The sequence below is a fragment of the Ursus americanus genome, chromosome 21 (genome assembly GCF_024610735.1).
Source record: "Ursus americanus isolate L20-20 chromosome 21, mUrsAme1.1.p, whole genome shotgun sequence".
NCBI classification, from domain to species: domain Eukaryota; kingdom Metazoa; phylum Chordata; class Mammalia; order Carnivora; family Ursidae; genus Ursus; species Ursus americanus.
The window spans coordinates 6958890-6975955 of NC_142147.1; positions in this window are offsets into that span (position 1 = coordinate 6958890).

The window sequence follows — 17066 nt, forward strand, 5'->3', positions numbered from 1 at the left end:
ATATAGGGTAGGTGACTGAGTAAGAACTGAAGATATAGAAGGAATTAACCAGGTTGCGGGTAAGTGGAAGACTTGAATAAGAGGAAAAGCATTTCAGAGGAAAGCCTTGCATGGTAAGAAGCCTGCCCAGATGCAGGAACTGAAAACCAATCTCTACTGTGAGTTTTTTCCCTTGGGGGAGTAGGGAAGGAACTGAGGGGGCACGAGGCACAGGAATATGGTACAGACAATGATGAAATCAATGAGGTGCAGACAGAGATGGGCTTTGGGGGCCAAGGTATCCAAATTACGTAATGGACAATACTTCTCAGACGGGTGAGGCCAAGAAGGGATTCACTGAGGGATAAAGTTGGAACTGCGTCTTGGTAAGAGTTGTCCAGAAGAAGACAGGCTTTCCAAGAAGTGGTAACATACGTGAAAGCACAGTCTCACAAGAGAATGTCCAAGACCGAATGTGCTAGGGATGTAGTTGGCTGAGGAGATTGGCCAAAATGAGCGAAGGCTGACCAGGGAGGACACTTCTGTCTAGGCAAGAAATGAAGGCCTGAACCAGTAGGCAGCAATGAGCACGCTGAGGACGGTGTCGGAGAGACAGCTGGATCTGGGGTGAGATCAGTCAGATTTAGGGAGGAAAGGGTGTGAAGAAGAGTGAAGAGCTGAGGCAGTACACCTTTCCAGGGTTAGGTGCTAAACTCTACCCATACAGAAAAATATAAGTGTAATCAAAATAACCCTTAAAAATCCTTTGAATTGGCCATAAATTACGGTCTACACGATCTGTTTATTCAATCCCATATCAGGTATGGATGTATAAATGTCCAACAGTACTTGCACAAAATATAATTTTACAGTGTTCCTAGTTACATTATTTAAACTGCAGTTTCCTCTCACATAGTTTTGGAGGTTGGGGGAGTTATAAGGTTATAAGGTTTCACTCCAGTTTGGAGGTAACTTTCCCTTTTCACACGTGATGCATTGGGAATAGTCATGAGGCCTCATATTGGGTTGTACAGGATACAAGTGGTCACTTTCTGCCTCTAAGGGGGAAGAGCAGCACTGAACTACTGCTCCCCAGAACTTCTTGGCCTCTGCGAACGGTGCAATGGGCATTAACCAAAGAAAACTTGCCAATGTGACAAAGTTCCAAACACCCTGCTTTGCCAGAATCAAATTTTGGCTCCTCATATCCCTGTCCCTTCACTTATCCAACAGCATTTCGTCCATCTGAAAATAACAGAGTCTCACCTGACCCACTGCTGACAGGAGGGAAGTCACCTTATTAGCCGGTGGATTCTTTTAAGCTGCAGGGGTTCCCAGGACAAAGTGTTCCCTGGAGACACCACACACCAGTCTCTAAGAGTTGAAGATTTTACGTCAGCCACTCAGAAGCAACTTCTGCCCCTGGAATTCTCACACTTGCCTTCCTTGGCTTGGTTGGTGCTTGCTCTCAGCGAGAGGAGTCCAAATTACTTCTTCCTTCTCCTGCTTCCTGGTTATGCAAAACTAATCTTATTTAATTCATTTCATCTCCACTAATCTTAACCAGATTTAGGAAGGGTTCAGTCTGATTTAGTTCATTCCTGTCGGAGGTATGAAGGGAGGATAGGTGGGGCACGCACATCACTACTATAAATGTTAGACATTTGAAAGAAGATAGCCCAGTTGTGAAGTAATTAGGCATCCGTTTCTGAATAGAAAAATAGCTCTACTTCCAGGACAGTTAATCTGTAGAAAGGCGTTTGGTAAACTGTAAAGCCAACCCCAACAGTGTTCTGCTTGATGATATTTCGGGATGAGTGCTGGATATTTTCAGGCCATACGGGGAAAATATCTCAGGGTAGGGAGCCTTCCTATCCCCCTCAAATCACATCAAATGACAATTGCATCTACTCCAATGGGACATTAAGTGCTAGTCCCGTAGCTGACCCCTTGTAAGTGCTCTGGTGAAAGTCAACAACTTGACATTCCTCTTTCCTACTTACGAATAAAGCAGACACTGATGACACATCTATACTTTGGGATCTTGTATGAATTCATAGTAAATTGATATTTCATACAAGTCAGATACCAATTCACGGGCATCTTCTCAATGACGATTAGTCTTTTCATGATGCCCGGTGAGATTCTACCCAAGAGATGAAGCAGCAGGGACAATAAGTAGAACGTGTTTTGACTTACTGCATTGGTCCATGATTTTTAACAATTAAACCACGTTCAAAATTAGATATCATTATTTCCTTCACATGCGAATTCTCTAAAAATGCACACACATTCTTCCTCACCACACACTCTCTTATGTGGCTATTTTTAAACTGTTCCACGAATTAAAAGCACCCAGAGACACCTGTCTAGCCAGATCTTTGGACACACCAGTGTCCTTAATTTGAGAAACATGAATTTAGGGGCGCCTGGGTGGCTCAGTTGTTAAGCGTCTGCCTTCAGCTGGGGTCATGATTCCAGCATCTGGGGGTCTAGCCCCGCATCAGGCTTCCTGCTCAGTGGGGAGCCTGCTTCTCCCTCTCCAGCTCCCCTGTACTTGTGTTCCCTCTCTTTCTATCTCTTTCTGTCAAATAAATAAAATCTGAAAAAGAAAGAAAGAAGAAAGAGAGAGAGAGAAAGAGAAAGAAAGAAAGAAAGAAAGAAAGAAAGAAAGAAAGAAAGAAAGAAAGAAAGAAAGAAAGAAAGAAAGAAAGAAAGAAAGAAAGAAAGAAAGAAAGAAAGAAAGAAAGAAAGAAAGAAAGAAAGAAAGAAAGAAAGAAAGGAAGAGACGAATTCAGGGGTGCCTGGGTAGCTCAGTTGGTCGAATGAAAAACTTTTATTTTTTTTAAAGATTTTATTTATTTATTTATTTGAGAGAGAGAGGCAGCGAGAGAGGGAACACAAGCAGGGGAAGTGGGAGAGGGAGAAGCAGGCTTCCGGCTGAGCAGGGAGTCCAATGCGGGGCTCCATCCCAGAACGCTGGGATCCTGAGCCAAAGGCAGACGCTTAACAACTGAGCCACCCAGGCGCCCCTGAATGACCAACTCTTGACTTCAGCTTGGGTTGTGATCTCGGGGTAGTGGGATCAAGCCTCGCTTCAGGCTCCATGCATGGAGCCTGCTTGAGATTCTCTCTCTCGGGACCTCTCTCTCTGCCCCTCCTCACCCCCAGCTCTCTCTCTAAAAAATAAAATTTTTTAAAAATTAAAAAGAACGAATTCAAGGGGCACCTGGGTGGCTCAGTCGGTTAAGCGTCTGACTTTTGATTTCAGCTCAGGTCATGATCCCAGGGTTGTGAGATCAAGCCCCTCACGCCGGGCACGGAGCCCACTTAAGATTCTCAGTCTCCCTCCACCCCTCCTCTCTCGCTCTTTAAAAAAAAAAAAAGAAAAGAAAAAAGAAACATGAGTTCAAACTATATATATTCAAATTACATCTATTTTATATTATGTTATATATTAAATATGTCAGATATAGACTTATATATTTATATATATATATCAGATATACTCCATATCGTCCCTCCAGTACCATACAATGCTATAGTAACTTTCCAAACGCTCCCAAAAGCTCAAAGCTTTAGTCTCACTTAGCATAGCCTTCCCTCCCCCCAGTCACCAGTGCCCTTTTCCCAAAGCACAAATCTTGCCTTTGTTTAGTCCTTGTCTGACTGCTGCTCTAATTAGTAGATTTCTGAATAGGTCTCTGCAATCCCTGAATTTTAGGAAGGCCCATATTTCAAATTTCTCTTCCATCAAGCCTCTACTAGTTCACTGACTCATTTGATGAATGTGTTAGTGTCATTCAAGGTACAGGGCTGTCCTCCAAATAGTCTAAGCCAATTGTCCTTTGCATGGAATATACACAGTCCCAGATAACATGTCCAAGTTGGCAAAACTAGTTAAGAGAGTAAAGATGTTTTCAAGTGTCTAACATCAATATAGTTGTTTTACAACAGACCAGTTCACAAGACCAAACCCATCACTCCTGGATCACTGATGGGCTGTTTGTTTCCAGGTAATCCTAGATATCTCCTACCCAGGAAACTACGGCTAACCACTCTTATGTTAGACCATCAATACCCATTTATCATTCAGCTTAGGTAGATAGCTCTGAGGACATTAGCATTTCCTTCCAAGCTTAGTTTACTGCTAGCCGAACTGAGAACCTTTCTTGGTCTGAAACCGGGAGCCACTCCTCCCTCCCTGAATAGATTCCTATCAGCTTTGCAAAGGAAAGCAGGTCCCCAACATGTCAGACATGCCTGAAGCAGGGCAGAAACAATGTTTTCTTTATCAGACACACCTGTTGCCAGTCATTCACTGTCTGGGGTTAGTGAAGTAAAGTATTAAACAGCATCGAAAACAAATTCTGCCAAATACGGTGGAGAAGAAATTGGAGACACAGCATGAACATCCAAAAAGGTGCCTGGGACTAACTGTAGAAAGTTCCGAAAAGCCGAAATGGTCAGAAAATGCGTTAGCCCACAACTGTTTACTCCTTGAATTTAATCTGTTTCTTCAGGAAAAAGATTACATGCTAGACACTAAATTTTGCAAGAAGCTAAAAAAATCATGTAGGCTTGTATGCACCTGGTGGTCTGTGGGAGTAGCTGATATTAACAACTATTACTTTCCAAATGCCAGCCTTAAATCAATGAAATGCAATTTGTATATCAGTATAGTCCCAGTGCTTTGTCTCCAATCCCTGCTCACCTTCACCCCTTCTCCCTCTACCCCCCGCCGATACACACATAGTCTTTTCCAAGGATCCAAATCTTTTCTTTATAGTCACTAGGATTTAGCCTTTTTAAAAATTATGTGTTGAGCACCTGTTACGTGCTAGAGTACACACTATGCCTTTGGAAGGCAGGGGCATGACACATTCACCACTGCGTCCCCATCAAGGCCTAGCACAGTGCCTGGCACAGAGACAGCCCTCAAAATTTTTGTTAAGCGAATGAAGAAATATGAGACAAGGACGATGCCCATAAAAACTCTGGCTGCAGGGGCCTGGGTGTCTCAGTGGGTTGAATGTCTGCCTTCTGCTCAGGTCATGATCCCAGGGTCCTGGGATCGAGTCCCAAATTGGGCTCCCTGCTCAGCGGGGAATCTGCTTCTCTATCCCTCCCCCTGCTCGTGCTCTTTCTCGCTCTCTCTCTCACATAAATAAAGTCTTAAAACAAAACAAAACAAAACAAAACAAACCTCTGGTTGCCAACAGAATCTGTTTACCATTTTTCTTGTCCATGTTTTCACTCCTTGTTAACAGGTACCTTTTCCTTCTTTCTTGGAAGACTAGCATTTATTGAACTCCTAACATGCTTAAAGTACAGGTGACTTCATTTACCACTTAAAGTACGTATGAAGGGTACATTTTCGGGATGAGGAAACTGAAACTCAAGAGAGGGTAAGTAATCTTTCCCAGGGCACGCACTAGTAAGTGGTAGAGTGAAAGTTAGCCTCCAGGTCCTCGGGGCTCCAAAGCCTTTGCTCTTTGCTCTGTGCCTGTGTGTTTCAGCTAAGTTAGCTGATCTATAGGGGTTTACACATGAATTCTTTTTAAATTCAGGATTTTCATTTTAATAATTTAAGAATGAATCAAAGTGTGTGTTCTATTATCTTGACAATTACCTACAACTATCTATGTTAGTTAAAAAATTATGGGGCGCCTGGATAGCGCAGTCATTAAGCGTCTGCCTTCGGCTCAGGGCTTGATCCTGGCGTTCCGGGATCGAGTCCCACATCGGGCTTCTCCGCTGGGAGCCTGCTTCTTCCTCTCCCACTCCCCTGCTTGTGTTCCCTCTCTCGCTGGCTGTCTCTCTGTCACATAAATAAATAAAAATCTTAAAAAAAAATTAACGCATGTGTATAACACGTAGGGGATAGTGGTGATTACTAGAAGCACTAAAATTGCAGAGGGCCACTAGGAGGGGGGAATCCCGATGAAGATGGGGTAGAGGAGAGGGAGACTGACTTCCCTTTGAATTATTATTTTTTAAAAATATTTTATTTATTTATTTGAGAGTGGGGGAGAGTGAGAGAGCAGAGGGAGGAAGGAGAGGGACAAGCGGATTGTGCTGAGCATGGAGCCCCACGCGGGGCTCAATCTCAGCACCCTAAGACCATGACTTGAGCTGACATCAAAAGTCGGATGCTCAACCGACTGAGCCACCCAGGAATCCCCTTTAGTCACCTATATTGTGCTGCTTTTATAATTAAAAGCAATGACGACAACCAAGTCTTTAAGGACAAAGTCTGTGAGTTCTAGATAGTACTAAGTCAAAGACCCTAGGCAAGTAATTTAACCTTTCTGCCTCAGTTTGCTCATCTCTAATAAGAGACCTCTGTTCCGGGGTGGTTGTGAAGATTAAATGAGTGAATCCGCGTGAAACATTTAGGACAGGGCCTGGCGCGGGTAGACAGAAAACGACAGAGAGGGCTTGGGGGATGGGCTCAGTGGAAGACAGAATAATGGCCCCCCAAAAGCCCACAAGCTGATCTCCACAACTGTGACTGTGTCCCCTTACAGGACAAAAAGGACTCTGTAGGTGGGGGTTAAGTTGAGGATCTTGAGATGAGATTATCCTGGACTGTCCCAGTGGATCCAATATAGTCACAAGGGTCTTTAAACAGGAAAGAGGCAAGCAGACGAGTCAGAGAGAAGGACAAGCGAGGACAGCAGCAGAAATCACAGTGGTGCTGGGACAGAGCCCGGAGCCAGGAAATGCAGGCAGCCTCCAGAAAGCTGAAAAGGCAGGGAGACAGATTCTCCCCTGGAGCCTCCAGAAGAAACCAGCCCTGCCGACACCTTGGCGCGAGCCCAGTGAGACTGATTTTAGACTTCTGACCTCCAGAACTGTAAGGAGATCCATTTGTGTTGTGTGAAGCCATTGAGTTCACAGTCCTTGGCTACAGCAACTAGGGAGCTCCTGTGGACACAAAAGGAAGTGTAAGCCCTCGGTCAGTAAGGATGGAAAGAGAAGTGAGAGCCCACGGAGGAGGGCGCCCTTTCAAATATCACGGAACATCTGGAAACAAAGCAAAAAAACATCCCTGGGCAAATCTGCCAACAAAGTGAAAGCAGAAGGATGTCTGCCTGGTTTAGTTATGTTAGGATGGAAGAGGCCATCAATTTCACTGAACTATGAGTTTCCATGCATAGAATCTCACAGACTGTTCGTCCCTCGAGAGAAAGCAAATGCCCGTCTGCTGATATTTTAGTGAGACTGTCCCCACACATTTGAACAATTGATTCTTCGTAACTGTCTCTTTGGTAGTCAGTAAGAAACAGCGTCCTGCTGTTCACCTCTTCCTCAACAGAAACACTGATAAACCCAGCTGACTTTCCAGCACGTGTCATGTGTATTCATAGACACGTTTCTCCTCTTTCTTGTTCTTTCTTTCTTTTAATAAAAATGTAGCTCTCAACGATACCCGGAGAAGAGCACCCAGGCTTACAACATTACCGCTTTAATGAGCCAAGAATTCTATTTTTTCCCTTATACACAGAACAATAATTCTTAACAGCTTAAACTTTCAAAGCACTTCACAAGCATTTAATTAATCCTCTCCACTGCCAAAGAGAAGGAAACTGATATTCATAGTATCTTATCCTGACATCTTTAATTTGGCAAGACTTCCGCTGGCTTTGAAAAAGTGTCTGTACCACGAAGGTTATTTGGGCCGCTGTTGCTTAATCGGTCCTTCTTACCTAATGAAATCTGCTAATCGGAGCGGCTTAAATTGCCGTCTCATCAGGGCTAGATGGGGCAGGGGCGGGCTGCTCGGAGCCTGGAAGAGAAGTGGCAGTGATTCCCTCAGAGAAATGACAAAGCTCGTCTGTACCGAACCTGCGAGATGTGGCTTGTGATTAAGGCCGATTGCCAATTGCTTCAGAGCCTGAGTCACTCCGTGGAACTGGGGCACGATGTGTATCGTGAGGCCCTTCTCAGACCTCTCTTGAGGCCCAGAGGCGACCAGCAGCTGACTTGCACTGTGCTCTTCGCTCAGCCTCTCGGATGCGTGGGAAGCTCTAGGAAGCCCTACTTTTCTCTCTGTTCAGGTCCGCTTCCTGCCAAAGGTGTCGCGAATATAGACCAGCCATGCCACCTCGCAGACCAAACCAGGCTCTCTGCCAGACCCGTGCCCCCCACCCCAGGCCTTTCCCCTCTTCGGCCCCCCAGCAGGCCTGCTCCATTTACCACGCTGTGGACGAGCTGATCCCTTGCACTGCATTATGTGAGTTACCAGGGACCAGAATAATGTCAAAGCCTATTTTCAATTCAAGGAAACAAAATTCAAGAAATGCTTTCTGAGTGCCTGCTGTGTGCCAGGCACTGTGGGAACCTAGCTAGATAAGGTCCCAGGCCTCAAGAACCTTGATTTTAGGTAAGATAAACAGCCAAATAACTCTAATACAATAATGGAGGTGCCAACAAGCTATTGCTTAGAGAAAAGGGCATGAAGAGAAGGAACAGAGAAGGGAAAATAGCATTTGTGGGGGTACGGAGGGATCACTGGCAGGTTTTTGACAGGGGTGGTCTTTAACGTGGCCCTTAAAGGATGTGATTTTAATGAGCATAATGGGAAGGTGTGATATCATGATATAAAAAGATGTATATAGTCTTTGTCCCTGACGGAAACTCCTGTGTGCCAGACCCTTCCATTCCTTACTCCACGTACCTCTCCATCTGGTTGTTCTTTCGTATCCTTTATAATAAGCCGGGAATGGTACGTACAGCACTTTCCTGAGTTCCGTGATCTATTTGAGCAAGTTATTGAACCTGAAAGGAGGGGTTGTGGGAACCCCCCACTTTGCAGACGAGTCCGATAGAAGTGTGGGTACCGTGGTATCTGAATGGAGGGCATTCTTGCGGGACTGAGCCCTTAAACCTTTGGAATCTGATGTTGGATCCAGGTACTTAGCGTCAGAATCGTATGACGTGTAGGACTTCCAGCAGGTGTCTGGAGAGTTGAACTGGTTGTCAGTCTGGAAAAATCCCACACATTTGGTGTCAGAAGTATTGTCAGTAAAAACAACTCAGAGGGTGTATTCCAGACCAAGGGACTGGGAAATGTGCAGAGTGTGTGTGGTGAAACAGAAGCCCACTTTGGCCAGGCCCTCGAAGAGGTACAGCTGGACAGCTCGGCTGAACCAGACTGTTTAGCTTTATGGACAAGAAACACCTATTGATGTGCTGCCCCAACTTATTCTTGTACCACTGTCAGAATATTCTCCAGATCCACGTACCGTCTGTACTCTTCTTTACTTCACATCATTCTTAAATCAGTGCACTGCTATGTCAATGTTTTTAAGATTTTATTTTTAAGTAACGTCTACACCCAACATGGGGCTCAAACTCACAACCCCAAGATCAAGAGTTGCAAGCTCTACTGACTGAGCCAGCCAGGAGCCCTATGTAAATTTAATGAACACTCTGTATAGGGGTCTATAAATGGCCCCACAGACCAGATCTACCCCACCATCTATTTTTTTTGTATAGCCCACCAGCTAAGAGCAGTTTTTAAATTTTTAAATGGTTGGCGGAAAAAATCAAAAGAAGACTATTACAGGACATGTGAAAACTAAAAAAATCCAAATTTTAGTGCCCATTGATAAAGGTTTTTTTCAGACACAGCATTACCCATTTATTCACATGTGGTCTCTGGCTGCTTTTGTGCTATAAAAGCAGAGTTGAATAGTTGTGACATAGACCATGGGTGACCCGCCGAGTCTAACATATTTACTCTCTAGTCCTTTACAGAAAATGTTTGCCAACCCGGGATATAGAGTAAATGCATTAACATATATACTTAGAAGTCCCGTCACTTGTTATAAATGAAAAGCAACTGGAACAAATCATTTTAAAATAAAAGTAACGGGGCGCCTGGGTGGCACAGCGGTTGAGCGTCTGCCTTCGGCTCAGGGCGTGATCCCGGCGTTATGGGATCGAGTCCCACATCAGGCTCCTCCGCTATGAGCCTGCTTCTTCCTCTCCCACTCCCCCTGCTTGTGTTCCCTCTCTCGCTGGCTGTCTCTATTTCTGTCAAATAAATAAATAAAATCTTTAAAAAATAAAATAAAATAAAAGTAACACCAGCAGTCCACACTCAAGTAACACCTTGGGAAAGCACTGATTGGCTGAGCACCTGCTTTAAGGCAGGCACCTTTTGCTAAGCATCTTTATACGGGCTGATAGCAGCTACAATGTAGCCTTGATTTAAGGTGAACGAGGGTAACTGCTTTATATACATTACTTCATTTAATCTTCAAGACACTTGATTGGAAATAATGCTGTGTCCCTTTAGGAGATAAGAAAACACAGGCTCACAGAGGTGAGGTAACTTGCCCAGGGTCACATCAGTAGTGACACATGTAAGATTTCATCTCCGGGCTTGGGATTTCAAGCCTATTGCTGGTTAAACGTCAAAGCCCATAACCTCACATACTGTGAGACCAGCAGTGCTAAGCTGAAGAGGCCATTGCTCTGTCTGTAACCAAGAGGAGCCCTTGAAAGTTTCTGAGCAGGGAGGGTAACATACTCAGAGCCCCTGGTGGACTAGCAGGGTCTGGGCATGCTGAGCAGGAAGGATTGGACTGGGTACCCTGGAGACAGAGTGATTCGTAGGCTCTCATAGTCAGTTAGTGACACTGTAGCGGGGGTAAAATCCAAAGGGCTTAGTGGCGAACTGCGTATGTGAGGTGAGAGAGAGGGAGAGGTCAGAGTACCCCAGGTTTTGACTGTCGGTGATTGAGGAAGAATGAACAGATGGCGGGAGGGGGGAGCTAAGCGTGGACAGGGCAAGCTGAGTGGCCAGTGAGGTGTCCAGATGGAGAAATGCAGCAGACAGGAGGAATTTGGGAACGGAACCTGAGAGAGTAGTATGTTTTGGGGTATCATCTTCCTAGAGGGAGTGGTTAAAATCATGGGAGCCAATGAGCTGTTCAGGGGCAAGAGGACACAGAGAAACAAAAGGGCATCGGGGAATGTCCATGTTGGGAGAACGGAAGGCATGAGAAGGACCAGCAGAGGAGAGAGATCAAGAGAGCAGAGGGGGAGGGCCCCTTGCAGGCACAGATCACAGAACCTGGGGCTAACAACCAGGAGGGAAAGGGACTTCTAAGAATGCCGCACATCTGTGTACTTCTGTGGCCAGAGAAAATAGGAGAAACAACGTAGAGAGAAAATGGTTGACAGGCTCAAAGACCCAAGATAAGCAAGAGATGATAGGGAAAAGAGCAGGGAGGAAGGGTAGCCTTTGCAAGGTCGGTCAGTGTGATGGTTTAAAACATATCTACAAACACACCTCCTTTCAAAAATCCTCCAGCCCTTCAATGTGGGTTAGACTTGGCGACTCATTTCTAACAAATAAGACAAAAGCGATGGTGTGTCATTTCCAACACAGGGGGGAGAATGGCATTTGGGGGTGCCCGGGTGGCTCCCCGGGGTTAAGCAACCGACTCTTGGCTTTGGTTCAGGTCACAGTCTCAGGGTCATGAGATCGAGCCCCACATCGGGCTCCACAGTCAGCATGGAGTCTGCTTGACATTCTGTCTCCCTGTCCCTCTGCCCCTCCCCCACTCTTTCTCTCAAATAAATAAATTTTTACAAAAAGGCTTTTGTTTTCCTTCTTGTCCTCTCTTTTGGAGCACTTGCTCTAGGGGGTCCAGTCACTTTGGCATGACAACACTCAAGTGACCCTCTGGAAAAGTCCAGCTGGTGAGCAACCAACGCCAGCAAGGAACAGACACCTCCAGCCAACAGCTTTGTGAGTGAGCCGTCGGGTGACGGCAGCCCAAGCCCACAGGCTTGACTGCCACCTCACGACAGATCCTGAGTCAGAACCACCCAGGTGAGGCACTCCCAGATTCTTGACCCACAGAAACTATTTAATAATCTATGCGTGTTGTTCTAAGCTGCTAAGTTTGGGGTAACTTGAGAGACACCCATAGATAATTAATAAAGTGAGTAATAGGAGCCTCTCGGCCAGGAACCCCTAGGGTTTCCCCCTTTCCTAGAATATCGTAGAAACCTAAAACCTGAAGAGGCCTCAGGGACTCGAACTCCAGTTCTCCGGAGGGGAAAAGGCTCGGTGGCAGAGCTCGCAGAGACCCAGGTTGCCACGTTCCGCACGCGAAGGGAAACATCTCTGCTCAGGAGCAAGGCTCTTCCTCCTCAGCCTTTGCCCGTCTGCTCACCCCACAAATATTAAGCACGTACTTCATCTGGGCGCTGGCTGAACAGCATCGAGCAAGACAGACCTGTTCTCTGGAGTTTACGCTTCAATGGGGAAAGGCAGTGATGATACAGGCAAGCACAGAAATAATTGCAGACAGCATTAGGGGTTCTGGAGAAAATAAAACAAGATGACGGGGACACTCCTGGGATGGGGGGCAGGGTGTGACTATAGGGAGGGAGTCAGCAATAGGCCTGCCCCCATGTCTAAGTATTTAGAAGTATAAATCAAGCTAACAGACTATTAGTGAAAATACGGTCTACTATCCAATGTGGAAAACATGCCCTCAGAAAGATCTGGAACACCAAGTCTGAATTTAAAATCTGCCGACTTCCCAGAGTCCCACACCAGAACCCGGCAGCACAGAGCCAGCCAGCTTGACCTTTGGCACTCCTCCTGACCTCTTTCTCTCCCCACCTGTCTGTCCCCCACTCCACTCTGCCTCAGATCAAGGGGCCTCGCATGTGCCCCTGTGGACACTGTGGTCCAGGATCCCAGCTGTGGCTTCACCCCGCTCCCAAACACACGCCTAAGCCGATGTTCTCTCGAGGTTCGGTCCACTGGCTGGAGGGCAGGCAGGGGGAGAGGCTGCCCAAGGCCCTAGGGCTAGTCCCAGGGCTGTTGAACAGGGATTCCAAGGTCCCGCCAGCTGAAGTGTGGTCCAGAAGGGGGCTCCAGGTGGGCCCCTCTCCGTGGCCCCTTAGCTGCCCCACACCTGAGGGGCATGGCCAGAGGAGGGGCCAAAACCTATTACAGGCAGAGCATCGTTTTCCTCCTGCGGCTGAAACCACCACACACCTCGCGGCTGAAAACAGCACAGTTGTCGTCTTGTGGTTCTGCAGGTCAGAAGTCAGGGAGGCTCTCACGGGATGAAAATCAAGGTGCTGGCAGGCGACATACCTTTCTGGAGGCTCTGGGAGAAAACCCATCTCCTTGCTCATTCAGGTTGTTGGCAGAACGCACGCCCTTGCAATTACAGGGCTGAGATCCCCACTTCCTTGCCGTCTGGCACCTGAAGATCATTCCAGTCTTCTCTGTACTCCTGACCCATCAGAGAATCACAGACGAATCCGATTGTTAGCACTGGGAAGATGGCTTTGAGGAACCCGGGCCACCCTGCCGCCCAAATAGACATAGATCCCACTTCAAGACAGCTTGAACACACCCCAAGTTCTCCTAGCTCCCGGTTGCTAATTCCTTCCCCTCTACCCCATTGCATTCCCTATCAGGAAGGCACCTGTCTGCCCAGCCACCTCCTCGTGTCTTTCACGCGCCAACCGAGAGAGTGCCCTTTCTGGAAGATCTTCGCAGCTATGTCCCCTTTAGGCAGGCAGTAGGGACACAATGTGGCCAGCACCCCCTCACTTTTGTTCTCCGTTTGTATGTTCTGTTCCCGTCACTGAACCGCACGGGCATTGTGACTTCTCTGGTGTCCCCCACCGGAGACAGCAAAGGTGATTGAAACCTTTTCCGTGAAGGAAGGCAGGAAGGTAGGTATGGTGGAAAACGGAGGAGGTAGGCCTTGACTCCAGAGCCCTGACGGTAACGTCAGATTGACTGGTGCTGTGCCTGTGCCTGCGTGGTCTGTGATGTTGCCCGAATCACAATGCAGGGCTGTGAGGAGGTCATCTGTGCGACCAGGGCTGTGCCAAGACAGAGACTCTCTCTGGCGCCTTCACACATACCTTTTTTTTTTTTTTAAAGATTTTATTTATTTATTCGACAGAGATAGAGACAGCCAGCGAGAGAGGGAACACAAGCAGGGGGAGTGGGAGAGGAAGAAGCAGGCTCATAGCAGAGGAGCCTGATGTGGGGCTCGATCCCATAACGCCGGGATCACGCCCTGAGCCAAAGGCAGACGCTTAACGACTGTGCTACCCAGGCGCCCCTCACACATACCTTTTAAGGACGTTTTCTTCATCTTCGTTTTGTTTCCGGCAACTTCCTTAGAATACGTATCCATGTTCCCTTGGAGTTCACACTTTCTTAGACTCCCTGAAGGGAAGTTACAGGATGAAAACAGACTAGGAACATAAAATCAGAGATCATTGTATTAGGGTTATCTTTAAGATTCTTCCAGAATTTAAAAGGCTCCAATTTGTAGATAATTCCTGGAACCCCTCTTGCTGGCTAAACGTGCCAACCAAAATCATTTTCTAAACACAGAAATCAAAAAACATGGGGTTCCTCTACCCGGTTTGGTTTCCTCTTCTAAGTAATAATGCAAACTTCTCCTGCCCACCCCGACGTGATAGAATAAGAGTTCATGGAAAGCACAAAATATTTGAGTGAAAAGGTATTGGGGGAGGGGCGCCTGGGTGGCACAGTGGTTGAGCGTCTGCCTTCGGCTCAGCGCGTGATCCCGGCGTTATGGGATCGAGCCCCACATCAGGCTCTTCTGCTATGAGCCTGCTTCTTCCTCTCCCCCTCCCCCTGCTTATGTTCCCTCTCTGGCTGTCTCTATTTCTGTCGAATAAATAAATAAAATCTTTAAAAAAAAAAAAAAGGTATTGGGGGCATTCAAGCCCCCGTGAGTTGTTAAATTTGGGGCCCAGGAAAGTGAGGTATTCATTTCGTGAAGAACTGAGCTCTTGCCACTGAACTTCGGTACTTGGTACTGGGTGCGGGGGCGGATAGGGAGAATTGTCAGGTTTCCAGATGTCGTTTGCCAGCTTGGTAAGTATTGCAAGACCTCAAGGCTATGGTAGAGAGCAGCCAGGCTGAGACATGAAGCAAAAGGCCAGGGTGGCTAAGCACGTTGCTCAGCAGCTTCCAAATAAGTTTTGGAGGTTTTTTGTTTTTTTTTAAAGATTTCATTTTTTTTTTTTCAAAGTGACCTCTACATGCAATGTAGGGCTCGAACTTACAGCCCCAAGATCAAGAGTCACTGAGCCAGCCAGGCACCCCCATTCTTTGTGATTTTTTTAAAACTATCTTAACTACAGTGGGGTTTTATTTCTTTTCTCGGAAAAAGTATAAGATCTGAGGGGTCACATTTTTCCCCCCAGGCATTAAGGAACAAGACAGACATTATGCACCTGGCACCCTTCAGGACCTTGTTGTTACAGCAACAGGGATGGGCAGCATAGATTTCCTGACACTGAGGGCCTTGAGGTCAGTATAAGGATGAGCATTTGTGAAGTCCAGGTAGTGAAAGGAAAAAGAAAATAAATACTGTCCCCTCCTGCACCCTGGCCGGGGCGGCACAAAAGAGTCCATTAAACCAACTGACGCAGGCCCTGCTGGAGAGCTGACAGAACTCCCAGCTGGGTTAGGTTTCCCCACCTCCTTCCCTGGCTGGGGATCTCAGATAGCCTCCCTTCCCTCAGGGAGGCTGGGTCCCAGGGGCCCCAGGATGTGGGGCAAAGTAACGGCCAGGAGGCTGGAAGAGACCCCTTCAGCCCGGCCTCCTGAGACCTCAGGTTTCCCCATCTGTGAAGTGAAGGTGTTGATCTAGAAACTTTGGCAGCTTGAATTCTTTGGGAATGAGGCAAATCTTTACCAAAAAAACAAACAACAAAAAAAGTTCTCAGAAGACTTAGAATTTACTGGAGAGCTACCATGTGTCAGCTGCTTCTTATTAACTCACTTAATCCTTGAAACTCGAGTAGAATGTGCCCATTTTATCAATTGTTTCTCCCATTTTATAAATAAGGAAATGAGGTTGGGGAAATGTAACTTGCCCAACTGGGGTCATTAGAGGGAGGCAGGCATACACCAGCCTTCCCCCTGAGGTCTGTCTGGGTCCAAAGTCCATTTCTTTATGCCACTGTGCTCCCCATCACCTTTTATTTCTTTACTACTTTCTATTACGAGTCACCAGCCCTGGCAAACCTGCTAGAAATCACGGGTGAGGGCGTTCTGCCCTCCTGGGAGGCCTTCAGAGTCTGGGCTTTGTTCTTTCACAGACTTTGTTCTCCAACAACCTTGATCTCTGGGCCACTGCATCTCTTGACCTGCCTGAAAATATGGGTTGAGCCCTACGTTGGGCCAGGCACTGTGCTGAGCTGTTCACATGCTGCCATGACCCTCATTACAACCCAGTGATATAGGTGTCGTGGTTATCCCCACTTCGCAGAACACAGAACAGACCTAGAGAGGTTACATTACGCGTCAGGTGGTGATCGGAACCCGGTGATCTCATCCATTAGGCTACAGAGCTGCCCTTTGATGAGACAAAAGGGTCAGTCCCCTAGCCCCGAGCTTGCTCCTCAGCCCAGACCAGCTCAATTATTCGAAAGCCCATGGTCCAGGAGTTGAGCATTTGAGGTCAGTTCAAGTCCTCTGTTCTCGTTATTTTCTGAATGCCCATTCTGCAAGTGCAGGGAACACCATCTGCTTTCAGACAGAGGCCACAGCTTTTTGCCTCTCCACAAGGACTCACTGGAAATGAGGCTTTTTTGTTTTTTGTCTAGCCCACTCATGACCCTGAGGTCAAGACCTGAGCTGAGATCAAGAGTCAGACACTTAACCAACTGAGCGACCCAGGGCCCCCCTGGAAACTCAGTTTTTTAACTGACTTTGGCTGAATGTTCCCATTACTCACATGGATGATCTGAAGTCTTAGACTCTAGATGGAGGAGATGCCCCTCTGAACAGCTATATTTCCAAGCGGCTTCTCACCACACTAGAATCAAATCCAAACTCCTGCCCTCTGTGATCTGGCCCGTGCCTACCTCTCTTTCTCTTGGTCTTCACATGACTGAATAGATCTGACTTCAGCTTTTTCTGTGCCTTCAAAGAGCCCTTTTAATTTGTTAATTTATTTTATGACCACCTTAGACTCCCCTACTAAGGAGCACCCAGTAAATATTTTGATTTATTTGAATTTGCTGCCGTTTATTGGTTC